Source organism: Asterias amurensis, chromosome 4 (genome assembly GCF_032118995.1).
Source record: "Asterias amurensis chromosome 4, ASM3211899v1".
NCBI lineage: Eukaryota > Metazoa > Echinodermata > Asteroidea > Forcipulatida > Asteriidae > Asterias > Asterias amurensis.
Window position 1 is genome coordinate 5,091,927 of NC_092651.1, and position 26,603 is coordinate 5,118,529.

The window sequence follows — 26,603 nt, forward strand, 5'->3', positions numbered from 1 at the left end:
ACGAAGGCGATTGCCTGTTTGCCTCCATGCGCCTGGTCATCGCCTCCCTTGAAATGCTCAAGTAGAAATTTACAATTGCCTCATAGGATGGCCATTATTAAAGAGAAAATGCCTTGGTGCCCCTGCCCTCTCAATACATGCCTGGACTGGTGACTGCTGGTAACCAATGGATGTGGGTTATAGCCTTGTGGTATAAGAAAACGGGTAAAAAGAATGATTTAATGTTTAGAGTTGTTTGTAGATGACTATTGTCAATGTTCTTGTAACAATGTGTGAAAAACATATGTTTTACTTTGTGATGCAATTTTGTGTGAGCGTGCCTATCCCGCTGAAACCGAGGACTTTAACAAAAGGGATCTTTGTGTTTGACAGAGCGAGGACGTCCTCGCTTAGCTTTCGTGTACAAAACCAATGGGGACATCACTAAAAAAAACAGTCCAACAGTGGGGGAACAAAGAGAAGTCCTCAATTAGTGTGTTTGTGTGTTTATTTCTTTTTAACATGAGTTTAATATCTTAAATTAGTGAGTGGACTTTAGCTATATAGTTTGTGTAATTTCAATGTTTGTTCAAGTACGAAAAATACGATATCATACAAGACGCACGATTAGTTCAGTGCAATGATTTTTTAGACAATGTTTTGGCCACTAAGTTCCGGCATCTTTAAAAAGAATGTCAAAAATCGGGTAGTTTAATCAACTCCAAAATGGCTGAAAATACCTGATTAGCTTCAAAAGTGCTGTTGGGGATTATATACTTTTTCCTACATGTCAATGACCGTTCTTTGTAAGCACATCCTTGCCCCATTTCTTCCAGCTACCCAGAAAACTAAGAAAGTAAGAAAGTAATTATTTTTTCATTTGCATTTATTGCATACAACATGATTGATATTGTGAATACATGCTTCAAATCTTAAAGACACTGGACACTATTGGTAATTGTCAAAGACCGGTCTGCTCACTTGGTGTATCTCAACATATGCATAAAATAACAAACCTGTGAAAATTTGAGCTCAATTGGTCGTCGAAGTTGCGAGATAATAATGCAAGAAAAAACACCATTGTCACACAAAGTTGTGTGCTTTCATATGCTTGATTTCGAGACCTCAAATTCTAAATCTTAGGTCTCGAAATAAAATTCGTGGAAAATTACTTCTTTCTCGAAAACTACATCACTTGAGAGGGAGCCGTTTCTCACAATGTTTTATACTATCAACCTATCCCCATTACTCGTTACCAAGTAAGATTTTTATGCTAATAATTATTTTCAGTAATTATAAATAGTGTCCACTGCCTTTAACGCCACGTAGAGAGTAAGTACAACATGCATCAGTTGTAGGGTTGAAAGAGTGAGTCGTTTTACATCCGCTAACATCCAGCAGGCTTTATTACACACTTGACGCTCACCTAGCGCTACCCATCGTCTTTTCATACCCAATGCCTATAACTGACAACCAACTCTACATCAATTATTGTTATACTCCATTTTCTGTATGTGCTGATCCGTCATTATATCATCTGATGAGAAAACAAGGACAGGGGGTAGCTAGGGTAGTGGAGTGAACAAAGAGAGGTGAAGTAGTGCGGGGGGAATGAGTAAAGGGTTCAAGGGGAAATAAGATAGAGTGTGGAGAACTAATCCCGATGTCATGGTGTATGACAACAGGTTTAGTGTAGTGGACTGGCAGAGGACGATAGTGTAAAGACTGCACGGGCTGATTGTGTGACGGGAAAGAAGTGACTGTAAATAGACACATTAGGCCCCGCTATCCCTCAGTGTCTGACCATGGTATGACACTTTAGTCCTCCTGGTACCTCTGATATTCACAATACAGGTTTAACTGGTTCCGTTCCTTATCATTTGACAAAGACTGCGCTGAACAAAATACTTCTCGCATTTCAAGTACGTCAGTGTTTTTTTACCAAATGTTTAAACTTCCTTTTTAATGACGAACGCTATTCATTACTTAGTAGCGCCAGCCGGCATTTTTACTACACAGTTTTACCTATTATCATGATTTTAACAACCTCGGTAGTCTAGTTGGTAAGACACTACTCTAGAATTGCAAGGGTCGTGGGTTCGAATCCCACCCGAGTAACATGCCTGTGATATTTTTTTCACAGGACTCGGGAAAGTACTGAGTATACAGTGCTAACACACATCGGTGTATGGGTAAAAACAAAAATTAAGATTTTAACAGGGTTGTTATTTTGTGCATACGTTGTGATTACACCAAGTGAAAAGATTGGTCTTTGACATTTATCAATAGTGTCCAGTGCCATTAAGCATGGTTTACCGTTCTTCGCAGTAGTTCATATTTATTTTGTTTCCAATAATGTCACCGTACGTTTAAATATATCACTAATTTATAGGTTTTCATTTTATGAAGCCAGTTTTGAATGTTTACCTCCAATAATATTACATAATAACCTTTAATATCTGTACAACTTCTATAAGGGTGTACTTAATGACTATTACACAGTGCACGCACTGCGGGAACGTTCTGTGTTTTTGTTATACTTTACGCCGTGAATGCTGTCGTTATTAACCTTAATGTTAGCATAGGTGGATAGAGCCAGGAAATATTGTCGTATTGGTTTTGTATACCGGACAGTGATAGGTAACGAGTCATTCAAGATTTGACTTCAAAATGGCTGGACCGTTTATTGAGTAAAACCAATTTATCAAGGTGATGACAAGCAGGTATTCCACAACTTTTATGGCTCGAACAAAATTATATAATTCATTTTGGTGACCAAATTGTCAGTAACCCTTTCTTGTTCTTTCGTTTTCTGTTTAATATTGAATCCACATGACGTCAATGACCGCCATCTTTGATGAGACGTGCACGCGTGAAATTTGGCTATGATTGGCTGAGAGTTGTGCGCAGCGCGTCACGTGTGCACTTTCCCATTGTTTATCATCAAATATGGCGGTCGATGGTGCGATGCGCAATCCATCTATATATTATTTTAAGGTTGCTAAAGTTATTCAAGACCCAAATCTCGTTGCAGTTGAGCCAACGTTAGCTTTTGTCCATCATAATAAAGCAGATATGACTGCCTTGTAATTGTATTAATTTCATTGTTTTATTATTAGTGTAAATAATAAGTAAACGCAACAACTCGCATAAAACAAACCAGAACGAACTTTCAAACATTTGCACTTATTTGTGGTATATTTCTATAATTTGTTATTTTGATGTGCCTTAATTAAACCATGGAAGTTTAAACCAACAGATTGTGAATGAAGAATTCCTTCAAAGAATCCAATATGGAATTGTTATTATTTTTTTTATTTTTCAATACAATCAGTAAATGAAAACCATAGGCCAAAATAATGGGTTTTTTTATGGGGAACAAAGCAAAAGCCTGTTATGTTTTTCGAGGAAACCTCAAATTTGATATAATTGTCACAGGTTTGTTTGTTTGTTAGTTGGAATTGGTCATTCAGTCAGTGTTTTTTTGTTTTTTTTTTTTTTTTTTTTGGGGGGGGGGGGTGTTTGGGTTTGGGTTAAAATTAAGCTTTAAGACTTTCAGAAATCGTAGTTAAACCTCCCATATGACAGAAGTATAGATTACACTCGAGCACGTAAATTGGAATCGTCTACAATCTGAAATTATGGAGGTTCCAGCACCAAGATTGTGCATTGATTTTTCCGACACTTAATAACATGGCCATGCAAACTGAAGTCCTTGGTGCTAACGATGGAAAACTGAGTAATTATTGGCAGTATTTGATGTCTTGTTGGAGGGCCTATATGTATACACGTTGGCTTTGCTTTGTTCAGAGTAGAGTCGTTTATCGATCATTGATGTATATGATTTACGCTTGCCCACTTTTATACACAATAAATAAGCTTATGATATGAATTGTTATACACGCATCAGAACGACGTTATTGAAGTTTCGTTTTAATACCGTTTGGAGGCAATGCTTTGTTAAAGGCAGTGGACACTATTGGTAAATTACTTAGGAGTAATTTTCCACGAACTTGATTTCGAGACCTCAGATTTAGAATTTGAGGTCTTGAAATCAAGCATCTGAAAGCGCACAACTTCGTGTGACAAGGGCGTTTTTTTCTTTCATTATTATCTCGCAACTTTGACGACCGATTGAGCTCAAATTTTCACAAACAGGTTTGTTATGTTATGCATGATGAGATACACCAAATGAGAAGACAGGTCTTTGACAATAACCAATAGTGTCCAGTGTCTTTAAAGGAACACGTTGCCTTGGATCGGTCGAGTTGGTCTTTGAAAAGCGTTTGTAACCTTTTTTATAAAATGCATATGGGTAGAAAGATGTTGAAAAAGTAGAATACAATGATCCACACAAATTGCCTCGAAATTGCGTGGTTTTCCTTTTACCTCGTCGACTAACACGTTGGCCATTTATGGGGGTCAAAATTTTGACTCCCATAAATGGCCGACCATGTTAGTTCACACAGTAGAAGGAAAACCACGCAATTTCGAGGCAAACTTGTGTGGATCATTGTATTCTACTTTTAAATCATCTTTCCAACCATATGCATTTTATAAAAAACGGTTACAAACGCTTTTGTTTTGACCAACTCGTCCGATCCAAGGCAACGTGTTCCTATAAGGCCTTAAATACGGCATCTTGCATTGTACGTCTTACTGAATGATTGTTGTATGCCTATATAAGTATGATTTTTATTTTTAAATTAAGATTTGATTACGGGAACAGCCCTTAGTTTTCGTCCCTGCCAGAATTGTCTGGAAAATGCACAATCCCAAGCAAAATATTTCATACCAAATTTGTGGCAGTTAGAAAACAAACAATAAATCTTTGATTTAGATTTTGGAGACGAGTCAATTCCTGATCGATCTTATACCTTCTAGACCGAGCTCAATTTATTGACTGCGGTATTATTTTTTACATTCCCAAAATGGATACGCTGGTGGTCTTATAGTAATAATAATGTAACTGCAGCTGCATGCTGTAGTTACGCTATGGCCAAAGGCATGTACATGTATATACTGGTAACCTATTGTGAGTCATTGCCCAGAAAGCGGACAGTAGACAATTGAAATAAAAGAAATCACAGAGTCCGTGTAACTAACTGACTGGAAATGAGAAAAGGGGCAAGTCGTTAATCAATAATGAGGAATGACTCGCAGTCAACCATCCAACATCGCTCTATCTACTGGAAACAACAATTAAATTGTCAATTTGACATGTTTGGTGTTAAAGCCGTTGGACCCTTTTGGTAAACAGTATTGTCCAAAGCCCACACTTCGTGTATCACAACTTAAATATAAAATAACAAACCTGTGAAAATTTAGGCTCAATCGGTCATCGGAGACGGGAGAAAATAACGGGAAAACCCACCCTTATATCCGCACGTTTCGCCGTGTCATTACATGTGTTTAAAATAAATCCGTAATTCTCGATATCAAGAATTGATATTGTTTTACTGTTTTCTAAAAAAGTAAAGCATTTCATGGAATAATATTTTAAGAGAAGTCTTTCACCACTACCTTCTGTAAACCCTGTAAGTTATTTGTAAATCTGTGACCTTTTTCTTTTTTTCTGTACCGAAAGGGTCCAATGTCTTTAAACAATGATATTTTGAGAGATAAAGTTTGTACTTGTGTCATGTACATTGAAAAATAACCAAATGAATATCCACTTGTGTAGTTCATGAGCAACACATTGCAATAATTATGATGACATTCATGAATTATTCAGGCTTATTCTATAAACCATGCCTCCAGAGTAGCTTAGTTGGGCGACGCAAGAGATTTCAGAAAAACTCGTGGTTGCTCAAAGATTAAAGTACATTTGGTTGGATGTAAGGTGTCGTTTAGCGATTGCTTTGCAATGACCTGGATGTCACGTTGACGCCCTACTGCTCACCGCCAGCAAACCGCTGCGTCAACCTTGTCTTGTTCGGCACGGGTGGTATACTATATATGAGAATAACGTCATTGATTTAGCATAGCTTTGGTTCACCATGTACTATAGCATGTCGACATGCTATCACCTTATTTGGCGTACAGTTTTGTCATTCTCCCTTTGTTTTGAATGTCAATTTCGAATAACGTGAATAAAGCCATCGGACCCTTTCGGAACAGAAAAAAAAAGTTCACAGATTTACAAATAACCTACAGGGTTTACAGAAGGTAATGGTGAAAGACTTCTCTTGAAGTACTATTCCATGAAATGCTTTACTTTTTGAGAAAACATCAAAACAATTACCAATTCTCGATATCGAGAATTACGGATTTGTTTTAAACACATGTCATGACACGGCGAAACGTGCGGAAACAAGAGTGGGTTTTCTCGTTATTTTCTCCCGACTCCGATGACCGATTGAGCCTAAATGTTCACAGGTTTGTTATTTTATATATAATTTGTGATACACGAAGTGTGGGGCTTTGGACAATAATGTTTACCGAAAGTGTCCAATGGCTTTAATATAAAAGAGTGCGGCACTTGTTTTGTCCGCCATACCACTCTTATAAAGAGCCATTATGGCGGACAGCTCTTTCTAGAGTGAAATACAGGTACTTTCAACTCCATTTAGAGTGAAGTTCGTTCCAATTTCAGTCAAAAAGAGTGACACAGATTGACTTTCACTCTAAAAAGAGCGAAACTGACACCACTCGGACAAGAGAGTGAAATTGTCACTCTTTCACGTATAGGTCCAGGTTGTAAGCCTACATGTGAAAAGTGTGTTTACGGGCCCCTCACGACTCTAAAAGTGTACAACTGAGTGGAAATATACAACACTAAAACAAAAAGATCACATGGAACTTCATGCAATCAACTAAAATTTGCAAGATCCTTTATTTCCGGAAATATGCATTTAAACGGGCTGGAGGTACAATGACTGAGTTTGATTCTGCCCTCGACATAATATCTTTGAACAGATCTTCAGAGGAGCCTACAGGTCCACAAATCAAGAACCAATAAAGATACATCTTGAAAGAGGACTGATCTCACATTAAATGACTAAAAAGAAACTAACCATAGGCATACATGTTTTAAAACCAACACATTTCTTATGATGAAGTTGGTGTGCCTACAATTGCCTATAAAAATGGGTGTCAGGACATTTCGTACCTTTGCCACTTCGTACCTTCTTACAAGACACTTCGTACCTTCTCACGAGTCACTTCGTACCTTCACACGAGACACTTCCTACCTTCGTACTAATTCGGGATTTCTGCATCGTTTATGATTTTTTTGGTGCTTTGTGATCGGATGATTATTAAATAAAAGCAAATCAAACCAACTGTTACTATTTTTGTTGGGACACCAAGGAGCCATTTTGACGTAAACAATATTGGCGGAAGATGTTGTCCTTGGCGGTAATTAACTTATACAAAATATTAATTGCACATTAAAAATGACATTCACATATTCAAACAAAAGTTATAATTCATTAAGTAGCCTATTAGTTTTAGTCGGCTCCCAATGTTGCGAATCTACACTTAAGTGTAGATTCGTAACGATGATAATCTATACTTTCAACAATAGAGTGACGTCACAGAAATAGTTTAAACCTGGCAAGTAGATACACACATGGTGGACCACAAACCAAATATATATTGATACCTCATCATGCAATGCCTCAAATGATATTGAACTTGTCTGTACTCGGTAGAGTTTCATCTGAGTTTGTGCATCAGGTCTTTATTCCATCTCACAATCGATCAATACAATGACGAGTTGGCCCCCAATGTGTAAACTATATAGACTTATGCTTGGGGATATGGAATCATGTCTATATAAACTTTGACTACAAGCATTATTGGCTCTGATAATATAAAGCAGCATTCTCACTAGTTATTAATTATGTCTAGCGGCTGGCAATTCATCATTCGTTCGGAAGAAATTGTATTTATAAAGTCGCACGTGAATTTCATTAAATTATCATACGACAAAAATCAGAGCAACACCGTGTTTTTATTTGGGGATGGGCTGACTTAATCAGTACAGGGGACTTTCACCTATCAAATATTTCACAAATTGTGAGAAATTAGGTTCATTTCCCAAAATGTTTGAGACTTAGCTGACAAAGATATTGCTTTTTGCCTGCGTTTGTGACTTGATTGAGTTGCAGGCCTACGGGGAAGGAGAGTGGAGTGAGCGTATAATGAGTGGAGTATCTTGAGGGTAGCAGGTGATGTATTGTCGGTATACTCAAACCACCAATAACCACTCCAGCTAAATACCTACGAGGCAACATCAACTTGCTTTAGTCAGGAGTCTGTTAATATCAGGACAACATCCAACATAATGGCGATCAATAACTCTCTATCTTTGCACCTTATGCCAACTATAAACTTTCTTCGGAGTAGATTGCATTAAAGACACTGGACACTATTGGTAATTGTCAAAACCCAGTCTTCTCACTTGCTGTATCTCAACATATGCAATAAATAACCAACTTGTGGAAATTTAAGCTCAATCAGTCATCGAAGTTGCGAGATAATAATGAAAGAAAAAAAAACACTTGTCACACGAAGTTGTGTGCTTTCACATGCTTGATTTTTTTAGGTTTCGAAATCAAATTCGTGGAAAATTACTTCTCTCTCGAAAATTACTCCGTCACTTAAGAGTGAGCCGTTTCTCACAGTGTTTTATACTACCAACAGCTCTCCATTCCTCGTAACCAAGTAGGTTTTTATGCTCAGAATTATTTTGAGTAATTACCAATAGTGTCCACTGCCTTTAACACGAGTGATGAGGAAGCTTGCAGCTCGATGTCTCTTATTATCGGCCTTATTTTCTGTCTAACACCCGTGTATGTCCTGTCTGTTCACATGTGTCCGTCATTTTGTCTGTCCGTCCATATGCTGGGGAACAAAAGCTGTTGCTTCTCCCGGACCTAGATTTTGTCATTTGTTTAAAGTTCACTCCAGAAACACTTTTATAATTATGTACATTATGTACATGTATACATTTTGACTATATTATATTTTACATTGGTTTTTTTTATAAATATTCATTTTGAATTACTGTGAGTTCTGCAACATTGAATAAACGCATTATGTTTGATTCTTTCAGTGTGTGTTGGGTGGCATGGGCAGATACAGTAAGGTTAAAATCAAACTGTTCTCAAGTACTTTTTACCTCACGCGAGATGTCTTCAGATAGTGGTGATCCTTTCCAACAAACATTACGGGTTAAGCAATTTTTAAACAATGTTTTACAGAATAATATAATGAAGAAGCTAAGTAACATAATACATTAACACTACTCTATAAACCAAGAAGAAGTATGGTGTGTTATGTAAGTTTGGGTTAACATAAATAAAAACACAATCAAAGCGAAACAGTTATTTTGCGAGTACACAATATGCACGAGTAGCTGTAAGCCGCTACTACGGACCGGGTCGAGTTACACGCGGCAGGAATCAACACTGCGTGGGGAGTGGATCGTCCAGTTGGCACTCAACAGGGCGCCCTCTCTAACAGAATTGTCCACCCGTCATCATAAAAAGGGACATACACATTCTGTAAATGCTCAAACATCATTATTAAATTATTTTAAAGGAACAAACAATACGTGTTTCAGCCGCACGCTTTTACAACATTTTATTTTGACAGCTGCTTTAAGATCCGTTTTAAAACAATGTCATACCAGTCATAACTCATAATCATACAAAAATATAACTATCGGGAAACTTCTACTTTGGAATGAAAAGTGAAATAAAAGTTCAATCAAATTAATCTTTAAAATGTCAGTCAACTGCAACTAAAATAATAATGTCAACATATTCTTGTTCAGTTTGTTTAGTGTGAAACGTTGTGTTAGTTTTAATGTGCTGGCAGGTTTTTAATAACTTGAAGAGTGGTATAAATAACGGAGCGTTATAAATAAGCTGAGATTACAAGTTCATATCAACTCTTGTAGTTTTTTTTTTCAATCCTCATAATATATAAGAGAAATAAGTAATTTATTTTTGCATTGTGGAGCGGTGAGCCCGAGAGGACAAACAAAGCCAACACGACCGTCACGAATGGCCACAGCTTTAATTGCCATTAATTCTTATGCAAAGACCAAAGTACATTCTGGAAAACGGTTTATTACTTGATGCGTATGTACACAGTTGTATTTATAAGACCCACATGCAGACGAGAGTGCAAATTGTGTCCATTTGAGTTGGCGCCATTTATTTGTCATAATGGGTGACGTGACATGAACTTTATAATATAAAAAAAACTAACATGATTATGGATTTGTTGTCGCTATTACATTGGACCTACATTGCTGGTGTTAAAATGCATTGACCTATTCGTTTGATCGGGTGATGATCCAAGATAGTCTTTGTCCAGTCTCGCGGTTGGATTCGTGCGCCATTTTAATTTTATTTTATTTTCGGGGGAATTTTGTGCTTAAGCAGACGATCTGAAATGTTGCGCGCGCAATTTGTTTACCTGCTTAAGTTAGCAACTGCTGGTTAAACACGTTTACGCTCAAGCAAATTTTTCTGCTATACGTTAAGCAACAAAATGTGCTTACCGTTAAGCAACGCTGAAATTGGGCCCAGCCCTCAAGCAAAAAAAAAGAAGCTAACCACAACAAAATGTTGCTCATCAGCCAACCTACCATGCCACGTATACAATTGTGAGTGGTATCCTGCTCATTCGTGCTTAGCAGAAGTTTTTCAAGCAATATTTTCTGCTAAAAAACATAGAATTCGAACTAACTGCCTCTACCGGCAAGTGTCTAAATAGATGGTAAGACACTACTCTAGAATTGCAAATATCGTGGGTTCGAATCCCACCCGTGTAGGAATATGCCTGTGATTTGTTTAAAAGGAGTCGGGAAAGTACTGAGTAGGCCCTATACATACTTACACACATCGGTGTATGGGTAAATCCAAAATTAATATTCTTTATCCCCGATGCAGATTTAACATCTATGCAATGTTTTCTGCTGAAGCAGCTCTCGATGACAATGTAGTTGTCAGACGTGTGAATTAAAATTCCGTTCAGTGGCAAAAGGGGCGTTAAAGACAAAGTGACTGCAGAACACTATTCTCTAGTCTTGCCCAAGGGTGACAACACTGCTTTTGCGTTACTGATGAACACGTTTGAAAAATTGCGGAACAAAATAGCTATTTGTCCGAGTCGTTTATTGCATGGTTCATGTTATACCGTTTACAAATATAAAATAAAATCCTCGGTTGCTTATAACCCACAATGATAAAGAGATATTTAATAAAATAATATTTACTTGCGCTAAAAATCGTTTAAAAGAAAACAAAATGCTTTATGAAATGTGGGCCAAGATGGTGCATGAACTTAAAGGAACACGTTGCCTTGGATCGGACGAGTTGGTCAAAACAAAAGCGTTTGTAACCGTTTTTTATAAAATGCATATGGTTGGAAAGATGTTTTAAAAGTAGAATACAATGATCCACACAAGTTTGCCTCGAAATTGCGTGGTTTTCCTTCTACTGTGCGAACTAACATGGTCGGCCATTTATGGGAGTCAAAATTTTGACCCCCATAAATGGCCGACGTGTTAGTCGACGAGGTAAAAGGAAAACCACGCAATTTCGAGGCATGTTTGTGTGGATCATTGTATTCTACTTTACAACATCTTTCTACCCATATGCATTTTATAAAAACGGTTACAAACGCTTTTCAAAGACCAACTCGACCAATCCAAGGCAACGTGTTCCTTTAAGTTATAGGGCAATTGAGAAAATAATGTCACCCGGATAGGTAGCTTATAATAGGATACACTACATGTAACCATGATAACCAGACACCTAAAGATACGAAAAAATCATCACTTTCTAATAAATTACAGAACATAAGTTTCAGAGCGTCTCGCTTCCGTACTAAAACAAATAAACTGGCAGGGCTACTATAAAGGCAAATGATTCGTTTGGTTGTTTTATACCTTTGCTAATCCTTTGTGCTTTGCACGCGTGGGTTCGAATCACATCCTCGTCGCCAATGTTATAAATGGCGCTATGGGTACAGATTGATATTGATACAGATACATATTGATACAGATTGAGTTAAGACGGTCATTGTCGTTATGAAGAACACGGCGCACGTTCTTTTTGAAATTCAAGTCAATAGAGGGCGACATGTCGTTCTTCGAACATCACTTTAAATAACGGGTGCACCACGCTATACAGCTCCCGTTATAAACTAATGCGAATCGCCAATTCAAAAAACCTTAGCCCCTTCACACCAAATCAATTTATTTTGTTCTTCTTCTCAATTTTTACAGGTTTATATCCGTTTAAATTTTTAACTAAGCTTTATATTATCCAATATGAAAACAACCATGAACGACTGGACTGGCGTTTACCTTTGGGGCTTACCTCTTGAGTAAGGAACCCGTAGGCATACGCAAGACAGCAAATTAAAATAAGGCCGGTTTTCACAGGGCTAGTGTTCCAAAAACACTACAGGTTGAAAGTCAACAACACAGGGGTGCAACTTGGACCATTTTACGAATAACCCGGTTCCCCGAAAAACAATGACTTTATCCGTGGTTTATAATTAAGTTCACAGTAAAATTACTTTCAAAGTTACTCACAGTGCCTATGGCTCAGACGCTGTTATCCTCGGGTCCCTTGGCCGCCCTCGGGTCCGAGATTCCCGGGAGGTTTTGCGTTGCTGATGGACCTTAAAACACTCGCCGGACAGCTCCACACGTGCTAGACGGGTCAACATGACACAGCCTCATCGCTGTCGCTGGTCCACACCCAAACAGTACTCTCTTCAACAACACAACACAAATCTAAACCACATAACCCAAATTCCTTTGGTCTCATACGACGCGATGAACCCCATTACAATAGCAAATAGCCCCAATTCCTGACGGGACATTCGAACTATAGGGGTTCAAACAATGGCCCCTTGCATGCTTGTGCTATAACAATTCACCCATTTAAAAGAGTATTTTTTTCACATCTTGTTACACTTACAGCAACTTACGCGTAAAAATCAACGTTTGACCATTAATTTGTTTTATCCCACGAGTTCTCGTTAATAACATGACATTTTGGCTTCATTTTTGTTTGCACAACTACTATACGGTGTTAGGAGGCTGATGGTTAGTTCCAATTATCTTCTCCATTTGAGTTGAAAGCACAAAAAGATAAATTCTGAACGAACAGATGGAAGGAATATTGGGTGAAGTCGCGATGAAAAGCGGTAGGCCATAAACAGCGCCCTCTTGTGAGATAACCTTCGTTCGTAGATTCTGAATCAACCTGCCCATCGTAGTTCAAACACTCTATGGCGAGTTATGTAGTTAAAACCGGCTTTTTCCTTTTTAAAGGATTGTAAAATAAATTGAACTTTGTCGTTCGTTTGTAATTCCATAAGGTGGTAGCGTTTTGAGATATTGCCGATTATTTGGAGCGGTACTGCAGTAACGGTGCTTAGATTCAAATTTTGGGGAATAAAAATCTGTTTACACAACCGCAGGGATACTTTAAAGTGAAAAGTTTGTCAAAATGCATTATACTACCAAAGCTGCTGGTACTTCCAAACAGGGCCCAATTTCATAGAGCTGCTAAGCACAAAAGTTTGCTTAGCATAAAATTGCTTCCTTGCAGGATTACCAACCAAATTTCCATTCGTTGCATATTGCTTGGTACTGGTATTCACGTGTTGTTTGCTTATCCTGAAAATCACGTGGAAATTGGGTTGGTAAATTTTTTTTTATCAAGGAAGAAATTGAATGCACAGCAAATTTCCGTGCTTAGCAGCTCCATGAAATTGGGCACAAGTAAGTTGTTACTGGCATTGATTTTCAGAGTCATTACAAACCATTGTTCAAATCTTTTAAGCAGCTCTACACCCTGAACTCATGTCATACTATTTATTGTATATATAAAGGCTTTGAAAGACGCCAAATTAAGCCAGAGTCTTGTACAAGCCCAGCAGGTTGGCGGCAGTTCCGGAATGTGTATACAGGAGTCACAGCCTACTATAACCAGGTCGGGGGGGGGGGGGGCGGGAGTCCACGAGTTCCGGTTGGAACTTTGGTATAAAAATATGTATAGGGTCTACTCTATTAAGTAAACATTGTTGTTGTAATTGCGCGGACAAATTATTCGCTCTCCGGAGTTTCACAAAAGTATCACAAAACGCAAACGCCCTTTGAAATGAAATGTTCAAAAGTTAATTTGCATACAACTACTTTTATATTTAGATTAAAAACAATCGATCGATTCCAAAAACCACAAGTATATATTGCCGTTAACTTCTGTTGAAGGGTTTCGTCAAGTGTACTCTCAAGTTAAAGTTTCCAAATTCTCCGTAAAAAATATACCCGTAGCATACCTAGTTCCTATAGGTTTTCCCTTTCAATTCTATATCTAGTTTCGATTACGTTTTAACGCCCGAATCATTCATCCCTGACTGAATTTGGAAGGCCACGCAGATCGTCAATGAACAATAAAAAAGAATCAGTTGTCAATACTATTATACTCTCATTATTCGTATTATTCGGTCAAGATTGCAACTAATTTGCCACAACTAATGAAATAATATTCAACACTGTTCCCAATGATGTAATATAACGGAACAACTTCTGAAAGACAAACAAAAAACATCGGACACATTCTAAAATGGTTATGGATTAAAAAGTGAACCTAACTATAACCACTATGACTCAAAAGCCGAATCCAATCTTTAAAATGGGAAATGAGTTCTGTAAAAAAAAACACCTAAATGATACGTTAAACTTTGTATAATAAGACCACATTTGCTGATGTTGTCAAAAGTGTTGCCTTAAAGGCAGTGGACACTATTGGTAATTTGTCAAAGACTAGTCTTCACAGTTGGTGTATCTCAACATGCATAAAATAACAAACCTGTGAAAATTTTAGCTCAACCGGTCGTCGAAGTTGCGAGATAATAATGAAAGAAAAAACACCATTGTCACACGAAGTTGTGTGCTTTCTGATGCTTGATTTCGAGACCTCAAATTCTAAACTTGAGGTCTCTCTTGAAATCAAATTCGTAGAAAATTACTTCTTTCTCGAAAATTATGTCACTTCGAGGGAGCCGTTTCTCACAATGTTTTATACCATCAACCTCTCCCCATTACTCGTTACCAAGAAAGGTATAACGATAACAATAGTTTCGACTAATTACCAATAGTGTCCACTGCCTTTAATGTTCACTGTTTTAACCACACTTCTATGACGTTTGCGCATCCTTGAGCGAAAAGGGACAAAGTATTTCGGCTCACCAGAAAACACTTGTGGCATCATAAGGCTATTATTAACTGTTTTGCAAACGGAGATGTTGTGTTGATAATTTGTAGATAAACCTATAAGCATTTCAGTTTCTCAGCCCAATACAAAGATATCCTTCGACAAAACCAAAAGGAAACATTCAACCAAACGTAACGAGTCTAAGAACAATGATCATTAAGTGTCAAATGCATCGTGTGTAACATTTTGCAAATACACAAACAAACAGATGGCCCTGCATTATATTGTTATTACGTGTGTCACATTCAAGGACATATAATAAGAGAATGATAAGACCAACTACCAGGTGATGGGCAAAACCCATTGTCAATTTAGAACGAAGAACTCCGCCAGCTACCATCAAGTTCACGCTTGATTACTGCGCAATACAAAAGATTCGTATATGGGGCGTATTGGCGAACAATTGGTAGGCCTGTTGCAAACTCGGCGGCTGTTTTCAGTTGGTGTATTTCAGTAATGAGGATTTGTTTGTGTCTTCTTCGTTAATATAACTATAACGTACCCAACTCTACACATCAATGCATTTTGTTAATGGAAGACCTGGGCCAAATGTCATAAAGCATGTAAGCAGGAAACTCGCTGAACACAGACAAGTTTTACTTAGCAGAAACATGGATACCAGCCCAATTACATTAAGTTTGCATTGTTGTGGCTGGTAACCGTCTCAATTTTTGCTTAGCAAAGAAATTTGTCAAGCAATATGTATAGGGCTACATTGTGGAATTTTGACTGATACCCAGTTTCTGTTAAGCAAGATTCGCTAGTGCTTAGCACATTTCTTTTGTGCTTACATGGCTTTATGAAAATGGGCCCTAATGAGAAGTTTAAATCCAGTTTACCCCTTGGCCCATGAAGGGAGCGGTGGCGACTACTTTCACGTACATGAAACAGCCGTCACTTGGTTAAGACAAACTCTTCTTTCAGTAATTATTTTGGGGCTGTGTCTTTGCCGTATAACTGAGACCACTCATTAAAAAACCGACTGGAAAGCAACGACACCGCATAACATTATGTTAATGTTAAATCCGAGTACTGAAGTGAACGACGGAAAGTTTCATGGAATTATTATCTGTAGGAATGGGAAATATATCCAGGAGTAAAGAAAGACTTCAAGTCTGTGTTTTATCTCGTCTCACAATACTTGATGGCTGGTAGTTTGGCACTATTGCTACCGTTCAATCAACGTATTAAGGTTAGTAGCTATATCATGAATATGCAATACCACATATGTAATCTCTGAACATTAAACAACAGTCAATTAAAGGCATTGGACACGTTTGGTAATTGTCAAAGACCAGTATTCTCAATTGGTGTCTCCAAAAATATGATAACATTACAAATCTGTGCAAATTTTGGCTCATTGGTTATCGAACATGCAAAAGAATCATGAAAGAAAGAACACCCTTGTTGCATTACTTTTGTGTGCTTTCAGATGCCTAATAAAAGGCTTCAGCTGAAGTATTTTATTATTTGAGTGAGAAATTCTTTTTCTCAAAAACTACCTTACTTCAGAGGGAGCCGTTTCTCACAATGATGTGTACTATACCATAGCTGTCCTTGCTTGTTACCAAAAGTTTTTATGCCAACAATTGAAAAATTACCAATAGTGTTTAATGCCTTTATTCTAATGAGAATTAAATTAACGCATTATTTTGAATTGCTGAACATCCCCTGCCATTTCAAAAATATACATATAACTTGGATTTTAGCACTGAAGTTTGATTATGAATGGTTAAAATTGATGCTAGTTTCTTGCCGTTAACGTTTAGTAAAGCCGCGTTATATTCGCTGTGTGTCGTTGTCGGTTCATGTCATGTGAAACCATATAGATGTATAAACTATAAAAAGGGCGTATATAAAACCATTTTTACCCATTTTTACCAATTGAGACATAGATGGTGCTAACATTTTCCAAGTGATTGACATTCTTGCTCGCTCTAATTCTTAAATATATGGAAGAAAATGGATCCCATCGAAAAACGAGCTGGTAGAAGATCAATGTGTAAAAGTATATTTTGTGTTGTTCGTTTTCAAAGTGGCCATGTATTTTGGGTTTTAAGAAAGAGCCCATATTATAACCATTCTATCTGTATTAGTGACAATTTGTGAGCTCATCGGCTACGTTTTGTATAGGTTATTGGTGAATTTGTAGAGACATTGTCAGTTTAAAGGCAGTGGACACTATTGGTAATTACTCAAAATAATAATTAGCATAAAACCTTACTTGGTAACGAGTAATGGGGAGAGGTTGATGGTATAAAACATTGTTAGAAACGGCTCCCTCTGAAGTGCCATAGTTTTTGAGAAAGAAGTAATTTTCCACGAATTTGATTTCGAGACCTCAAGCTTAGAATTTGAGGTCTCGAAATCAATCATCTAAAAGCACACAACTTCATGTGACAAGAGTGTTTTTTTCTTTCATTATTATCTCACAACTTCGACGACCGATTGAGCTCAAATTTTCACAGGTTTGTTATTTTATGCATATGTTGAGATACACCAACTGTGAAGACTAGTCTTTGACAATTACCAAAAGTGTCCACTGCCTTTAACTTTTATTTTGAGCTAAGTTGACACGAAAACAAACACCGGAAGTCACTCTGAAGAAGCTTTTGTAGATACTCGTTTTGTTATTTGCAATAACCATTATTTTGGGCTGGGTTTGGTAAAGTTACCCTTCAATTTATTTGCAACAACCATTATTTTGGGCTGGGTTTGGTAAAGTTACCTTTCAATTTATTTGCAATAACCATTATTTTGGGCTGGGTTTGGTAAAGTTACCCTTCAATTTATTTGCAATAACCATTATTTTGGGCTGGGTTTGGTAAAGTTACCCTTCAATTTATTTGCAACAACCATTATTTTGGGCTGGGTTTGGTAAAGTTACCCTTCAATTTATTTGCAATAACCATTATTTTGGGCTGGGTTTGGTAAAGTTACCCTTCAATTTATTTGCAATAACCATTATTTTGGGCTGGGTTTGGTAAAGTTACCCTTCAATTTATTTGCAGTAACCATTATTTTGGGCTGGGTTTGGTAAAGTTACCCTTCAATTTATTTGCAATAACCATTATTTTGAGCTGGGTTTGGTAAAGTTACCCTTCAATTTATTTGCAGTAACCATTATTTTGGGCTGGGTTTGGTAAAGTTACCCTTCAATTCTTTGTTGAAATTGAATTTAATGACGTAAAGGCATTGGACACTATATTGGTAATTACTCAAAATAAAATTAGCATAAAAAATTATTACTCAGGGTAACGAGTAGTAGGGAGAGGTTGGTAGCCTAAAACATTGTGAGAAACGGCTCCCTCTGTCCAAAATAGAGCAGAGTGCGCGATCTCGAACATCTTTTATGGCTATTGTGCACTGTGTAGCAAGGGCCATAGGCATAATTTGATAAAGGAAACAGAACAAAAATCCTTCAAAATTTGAGATGTAGAATTTGGGCCCTTTTTGATTTGGGCAATACTTTAACTTTCATTACAACATATTAGTCCACAACGAAATTGTAAATGGTTCATGCAAACTTGTCTTGGTTGTTTTGCATTAATTATGGTCAGACCAATCTGGTCCTCCGCAGGGATCTCTGCATGGTCGTATATCTGAGGTTAGCAGAACAGACACCAAAGTGAAGGGATAGCACGATTCATTTGTTCAATTATTCTGTTGCACGACGCCAAAACCACAGGAAAACTGACACTCGAGGGTGTTTTCAAATAATTATTTTGGAATTTTGATCAGACACTATCATGATAGTAAACTCGAAAAGCGAATGTACTTCTTAGTTCATTGAACATATTGCGTGATCTTGAGTTAAACAATTTGAATCAATAGAGGTCAATTCAAAAACGTATCTATCACCAAAAGACACAGTCGGGAGTAGTCTTGGTCCAAGACGTCACTATCTCATACCCATAACGTAACATAACATGAAAACCCGACAGAGGGCGTGCTTTTCTTCTTGAATCCATGCAAAGGTCTTGGAACCAAGACCAAGTCGGTAGCCAACATTATACAACCAATCGTATATAACTTGACTATGGTGCGCAGACCTATATAGGATGACAAATGACTTTCAAAATAGTTTCAATTGTTAAAAGGGGAGAAGTTAGCAAAACATGCATTCCTGAGTGGATAGAATCCACAAACAAGCGGCCCATTGCTTCCATTATCATAACCTTGATAGCTATGGAAGGTGTCCGTTGACGTCCTTTGACATCCAGCCCTAGTGTACGTTCCATGATGGGCAGGCATGCATGAACAACTGGATTCTTTGATAACAATGGCTCCCAAGCAAGATTTATTCAGTTGTGTCCCATCATGGGAAACGGCAGTTATCTCCCATTGACATTGACATTGAACTTAACACGTTCCTGCAAACAATGCCACGGACAATTTTAACATTCATTATTATTTTTATATTACAGAAAAACCCTAAGACCCGAAGTAGAAATCTGTTTTAATTTATAGTAAGGCTATAGGGCATTGAAACTTTGCATGGTGGAAGAATTACTAAGAGAGGTTTGTGGTAACACCATGTGAATATTATCTCGGGTAGTGATGATTCCGAAAAGAACCGGTGGTTAAAACAGTAAAAGCTGTATCAGAAGATACAATTTGTACATTGTTTAATTATCATCATCCTCAGTAAAGGGTATATGTACTTTTTCCTAACACAAAACACAATGTCCACAGATTTACATTAAACTTACACAGTTTGAAGATTATGATAGTAGAAAGCGAACCTTGAAATTTTACTTACTGAGGTGCTGTAGTTTTTGAGAAAGGAGTAAAACAAATAATTTTCGTCTCAGTTAGCATGTAAAAACGTATTAACCAGTTATGCTATAGTTTGGTACAATATTAATGTGATTTTACATGCTAAAATAATGTTCGTCGTGACTTTTTTACTCATTTCTCAAAAACTACACAACCTTAGTTAGTAATACCTGAAGGGAAGCTTTCCGCTATCATCATCTTCAAACCCTGTAAGTTTAATATAAATCTGTGGACATTTTGAAAAAGTACCCGAATCCTTTAAACCGATCAAAACTATATTGTATTGAGCAGGCATGCCTTGTATTTTTTAGAACAACATAAATATCAAAACAGTATAATTTGAGAAACAGTAAGCTGATTCAATGTAAATGATATTCAAGAAACTTATGTACCATATACAAAGTAAATTGAATTTGTAAATTAATGGTTTAGAGACAACCGTCAATACGATCAAAAATTAGTACAGTACAAGGAATGCTTTTAATGGTGTAGGGTCATAGATTGTGTTTTTTGTGTCAACGAATGATGCAGGGCCCAACTTCATGGCTCTGCTTACCTCCGAATTCTGCGCTTACGATCACGATTCTCCGCTTACTTGCAAGCGGCAAATCTCTGCGTATAGAATGCCTATTAACACAGTACGCACGCGCAGAAGCCAAAGTTCGCCGCTAACCCGTGAAATACGCTTGCCGTAAGCACAGAATTCCCTGCTTCCGTAAGCGCCGATTATGTGCTTACGGAATCCAGAGCCATGAAATTGGGCCCTGATTTAACTGCAAAATTATCAAGAAAGATACAATAAAAGTCACAGGTGAAAGTTTCAGCCGAATACCGTCGCTACTTTCTGAAAAAAGGCTAAAAACTGTCACAGTATTTTAGTCACAAGAAGAATGTGGAATCCATCCACCTTAAGGTGTCAGCGGGTACCAACCGCATCTCTGGCCGCAGAATTCACAAACGGACACCGCCGAAATTTGAATTCCCAAAACTCGCCTTGAAGTGAGTTTGGGGATTCAAATTTGTCACCATATACTTTTACGGATTACTAATTAACAGTGTAATTTCAAACCAAATAATTTGGCTGGAATTCAAATTCCTCATAACGGAGTTGAAGGACCTAATTCTGAACTTGAAACACAACAACTGGAGAGGCAAAACAGCTTTAATTCGGACGGAAGAAAGTTAAATTGGCTGCTCATTTGCCGAAATTGACCAAGAAAACCTAATACCCTTCTTTGTAACACAAATTAAGTACATTTGGAGAGGGGGGGGGGGGCAGGCCATTTCCCCTTACTTTAACTTCAAATTCCATATCGAAAAACAAACTTTCAATCTGTGAAAGCTCACACATGCCAACTAGTTTCAACTTCCAATCTTCCAGTAGTTTCTCCAGAATATGAGTTCATTAGCATTGCAACTTCTCACCATATATGTCCAGTTTCTGAGCTCAAAATAGGCCAGAAGTGAACTTGCGAAAATACCTGACCAAACAAAGCATTCGTTGTTTTCTCTGGAACAAACGTGACCGCAGGATTTGGGGATTTTGCAGATTATGTATCTAGAGTGTTTCTGAGAACCATTGAAATCGTTGTGTCTTTTAAAACCATGGATTATCCCTTTAATTGAGTAAGTTTCTTAAGTCGATAAGTCGTACCGGTTTACAAGTAACTCTTTATTAGGCTCGTGCGCAACTGTGCCCCGTAAGACCTCTATGATTAAAGGCACTGGACGTTATTGGTAATTACTCAAAATATTTGTTGGCATAAAAACCTACTTCGTAACGAGCAAAGGAGAGCTGTTGATAGTCTTGTGAGAAACGGCTACCTCTGAAGTATAGCGTAGTTTTTGAGAAAGGGGTAATTTCTCACTCAAATAAAAATCAAGAGACTTCAGCTGAAGCCTTTTATGATGCATCTGAAAGCACACAAAGTAATGCAACAAGGGTGTTTTTTTCTTTCATTATTCTCTAAATTCGATAACCAATAATGCCCCCAAATTACTATAGGTTTGTTATTTTATGCATATGTCGTAATATCGGGATATAACAAGCATAGAGCAAGGAAGATCAAGTGAGAGAATACTCGTCTTTGACAATTACCAAAGGTGTCCAGTACCTTTAAACAATGATAAACGTTTGCCCATCAAAGCACCCCGAATCTGCAACTCAGAAAAGTGTATTCTTTGACAAAAGTGGTTTTGCAATATGCTTAGAAAAACATTCTTTCTGGTGGTCAACTTATTTCAAACAACACCTTTCCATTTCAGAGAAACTTAACCTGCATGAAGAAAGATTGTATAAATATTACCGAGGTGACAAGTCACCAACCCTGTCTGGTGCCATTCTTGCCCCCGTGGATTGGCTCTGATGAACCGCCAATGATCCGCACTCTCCATGGGCCCTTCTCGGTACACCCACCTTCCACTCACTCATCAATACCCGCTAACCAAATATGTAAGTGAACCGCGTGAGTCATAAATCAAAAACGCAGCGTAGATTGACTAAATCCTCTTTCAGCCTTCGATAAAGACTCTGTTTAGTGTCGAAACGTCAGGCCATTAACTATTTTTTTTTAAGTTTTAAATCCTCAAAACTTCAATTTTTTTTTCCATAAACAAAACACATTCCAGTTTGAATTCTATTAGGCGCGTGGATATAGTTTTCGGTTGGGCGGGGTAGGTTTTCTAGGCTTTATTTTTCAGGGAGTCCAGGTTTTATGTTTACACAATGTAGAAAGGTTTGCACAGCAATCTATTTAGTAAGTCTTCTAGTTTTGTTTATGAATTCTTCTTGGTTTTATTTAGATTCCAAAATGATTTTCACATATTTTGATTTTGCATACAATTAGATCGCTCGTGTAAACCATGTTGTTTATATGGGATTTACGGTGAGGTATCAATATTTATTTTGTTTGCGGTGTGTATCACTAATTGCCAGGTAGAGTTTGTTCCTTTAAAAACAGTCTTGCTTTATATTCTACTACCGCGGAGTAGATTTTCGGAATTTTGACACTTCTCAGTTCTGAAAAGACCAACCATCTTTTTAACTACTACCTGGGCGGAAGGTAGAAAATTGGCTGGGACTACTACTTTGGCTTTAGTGGATCGTTATTAATATCACTACCGCAGAGTGAGTTCTCAATTGGTCTCAACGTTTCGACTAGCTTGCTCTAGTCATCCTCCAGTTTTGTGTAGATTCCAAAAATGATTTCCACAAAGCAGATACACGCGCCAATTATGCAACTCGTGTTAAAATAAACCACTTTGTTGATAGCTCCAGCATCTGGCAAGCGTGATGCTATTTCTACCTCCATGGTTGATGAAACCATCGATGAACCCACAGAGCATGTTCCTTGATAGAGCAAGGGGTGAAACCAAAGGAGGATCTTCCACGATGAAAACCAACTTCAGTTGAAGATGATTTGGCAGATTAACTTGTATAGCCCATTCATGATATTGATGTTAACACACGACTTACATAGCTGGTGAATAGTAATCTTCACTCGAGGCAATACTTAAGCACATGGCACTACCAACAGGTGCTTCCGTGTTGTGTATTGTCATCTGCAACCCAAATACACCAACAATAACCCGAAGCGTCTGTAATGTTTACCAGCTAATCAATAGTACAAGTTGTTAGAAGAAAGTTACAATCAGGATTACGGGGTTATGGTCTAGAAAACAGCTTTTACATTATTGATTAAGACCAGTGACTTATCGTTATTCGATAACTGTTTGGAAGAAGACGCTCGTGGTTCTACCGTGTGTGTTCCTCTTTTCTTGCATAATAAATTAGCAGAGTTTAAAAAGCTGTCACAGCACGACATCGTTAATGCAATTGTCGTTTAGAAACACGCATTAAATAAGTTAGAGAACAAAATATCACACAAAATAAAGCCATGCTGTTCTTATCGGGTCCCAATTTCATAGAGCTGCTTAAGCAAAAACGTAACTAAGAGCAACAAAAGCTTGCTACCTTGAATAAGGTTACCAGCCAAACTACCATGTTACGTGTACAATTTGTGACTGGTAACCTGCTCATTTCTGCTCAGCAGACAATTGTTAAGCAATATTTTATGCTTAAGCAGCTTTAAGAAATTGGACCCATATAGAGTCACAAGTACCCCAAAAGGCCGTAGTATCACTGTTAAACTTTAGCGTATGCCCCATATCTATATTTGAGGGGAAAACACCAAACTCTCAAAACAATTAGAGTAAACAGATTATTACGTCTGTACATCTTGAAAAATGGTAAAGTAACAATATGGTATTTGAGGCGTTGCATGGTGAGGTATCAATATTTGGCGGTAACAATAGATGGTTTATACTTTAGAGAACTGTCTTGCTATATATTATCCTACCGCAGAGTACATTTTCAGATTTCGTGAGACTTCTCAGTTCTGAAAAGAACTGTCCTGCTGTTTAACTTCTACCTGGATGGAAGGAAGAAAATCGGCTTGGACCTACTTTATTTTTTTGTGGGTTGAGGGGACTTCTCGTTATAAACTATACCGCGTAGTGAGTTCTTTAATTTGGTACCAACGTTTCTACTACCTTGCTCGAGTCATCGTCAGGAGACTGTGTATAATTTACTCTTTACAACATTTAGTGTTGAATGAATTGGGGATGACACAATAACCAAAACTAATAACAATGGTGAATAGGAGTGTCGTTTTTTGGCGTGTGACATATAGGTCTAGTGTGTGTTCAATGAGGATTACATGATTCTGATTATCAGGATTGTGCGTCATCCAATGGTAATCAATAAATGAACTGTACGTTTCAATTCAGTCGCTCCAAATGACTATTACTTTAAAAAGGGTTCTTTTTAAAATCCTTTAAAATATATATCCTAAAATTATGTATATACATACGCTGCTTTCCTTTTATTGAAATAAACTCAATATCTTAATTTTGGGTTCATCGAAGACAAACTATTGTTTATATTTACCCAATCAGTGTCCCGTATGCATGGTTAATTACCAACTATTAACTTCTAATTAACACAAACTCAAGTGGTTTGCTCCAGAACTGTAACTTCCCCTGTCGACCTGACAAAACTACGAACATAAAACCCATACAACTTGTAACAATTTGTTTAACAGTTTTGTGTAACTCTCGAGTCAACAGTGTTGGAGTGTCACTGAATTGGGTAGCACCTTCATTTTTTCAATCTTAAAAGTAATAATTTGATGTTGTCAACATAACACTTTAACAGTGAAGTTTCAGTGGTTTGAGAAAACAGCCAAAACCGTTGGAAGTGGTATATTTTCACCATGAACGTAGAGTCCAGCGAGGCGACACCGGGTATAAACCACACCTCCTTCTGCCGCAACATTCAGAAACGGACACCACTCGAAATCGAATCTACAAAAACTCGCCTTTAGGCAATCTTAGGAGATCAAATGTGTCGGCATAATTTAATTGACTATGACTTTGTAATCAATGGAACTTCAGGCGAAATAGTAATCGTCAATATTCTCAGCACTAGACAGATTTATGTGAAAACAATACATCATCAAGAATGTGCATTATGATAGGCCCGATACTTCACGGAGACAATGAAGGCGATTGCTTCCATGCCCCCCTGCCTGGTCATTGCCTTGGTGCCCATGAAATACTCCGGTATAAATTTACAATTTCCTCATAGGGTGCCCTTTTATTAAGGAGAAAATGCCTTGGTGTCCTTGCCCTTTCAAAAACAAAGCAAACAAGCCCGATGAGAAATAGTAACGCCCGGTTTTTTGTTTACTACCATCGAATCAATAGACGAAGTTATGAGCATTTAATACCCTTCAAGAATGCGCACTATACGTGACTTAATTAGTGGCGAAAATTAAGGTTAAATTGATGCAACTTCGGCGCTTACGAATTCTCAAGCACATTTTATGGGTTGGAATTATCATGTTGTTTTTGCTTATCCCAGTCATCTATTATATCTCTTGGTTATAACTTCCTTGGTAGCTGTGTTGGTTAACAAAGAAGATGGTTCACTTTTCATTAACAGTCGGTTCAAGAGGACAAGTTGATTCACATTAAACCTTTGAAGCATGCAGAAGCTTTTGAACAAAATGGTGACAGCTATCCATTGGCATTTACGATGTATTTCGCACCTCTATTGTTGTGACTGAATCGTATCAAAACATCAAACTAACCACGTAAAACTGAATGGGATTCTCCAAGAAACCGCTTAGAGGTGTGAAAAGAGTCAGACCCAAAAGTTAGATCAACATTGACTTCAAAGATGTTTGAATAGAAAGACGTATTTAATTAACCGCTAAGTGCAATAAATCACACACACACAAATAATGCCAACCCCAAAACCAGAATAAAGAAAACAGTCAACCCAGGCGGCACGTACGTCAATACTACTATAAAATACAGAAACAAAATCCCTAACAAACAAGGAAATTATTGGCCTTTTTGAATTGATACAAACAAAAGCGAAGAATGATGCCCCTGTTTTCGCCCATTTGAAACAGAACACCCCCGTTGTAACTAATGGACGAGTCTGGCGTAGTTGGTGTTCGGTGTGTTTGATCATCACTCGGCTGTTCTTTTACACGGCGTTTTCCGTATCCAGTGATCACA

General features: G+C 37.6%; 1 protein-coding gene across 1 annotated transcript in view; it reads right to left on the reverse strand.

Moving 5' to 3' along the window:
- The window catches only part of LOC139936395 (dachshund homolog 1-like), a 107,956-nt gene extending 95,291 nt beyond the window's left edge, over positions 1-12,665 (reverse strand). The window contains exon 1 of the mRNA XM_071931217.1: positions 12,542-12,665. The gene's annotated coding sequence lies outside the window, so the exon portion shown is untranslated. The remainder of the gene's footprint in view (positions 1-12,541) is intronic.
- Positions 12,666-26,603: the final 13,938 nt, after the last annotated feature.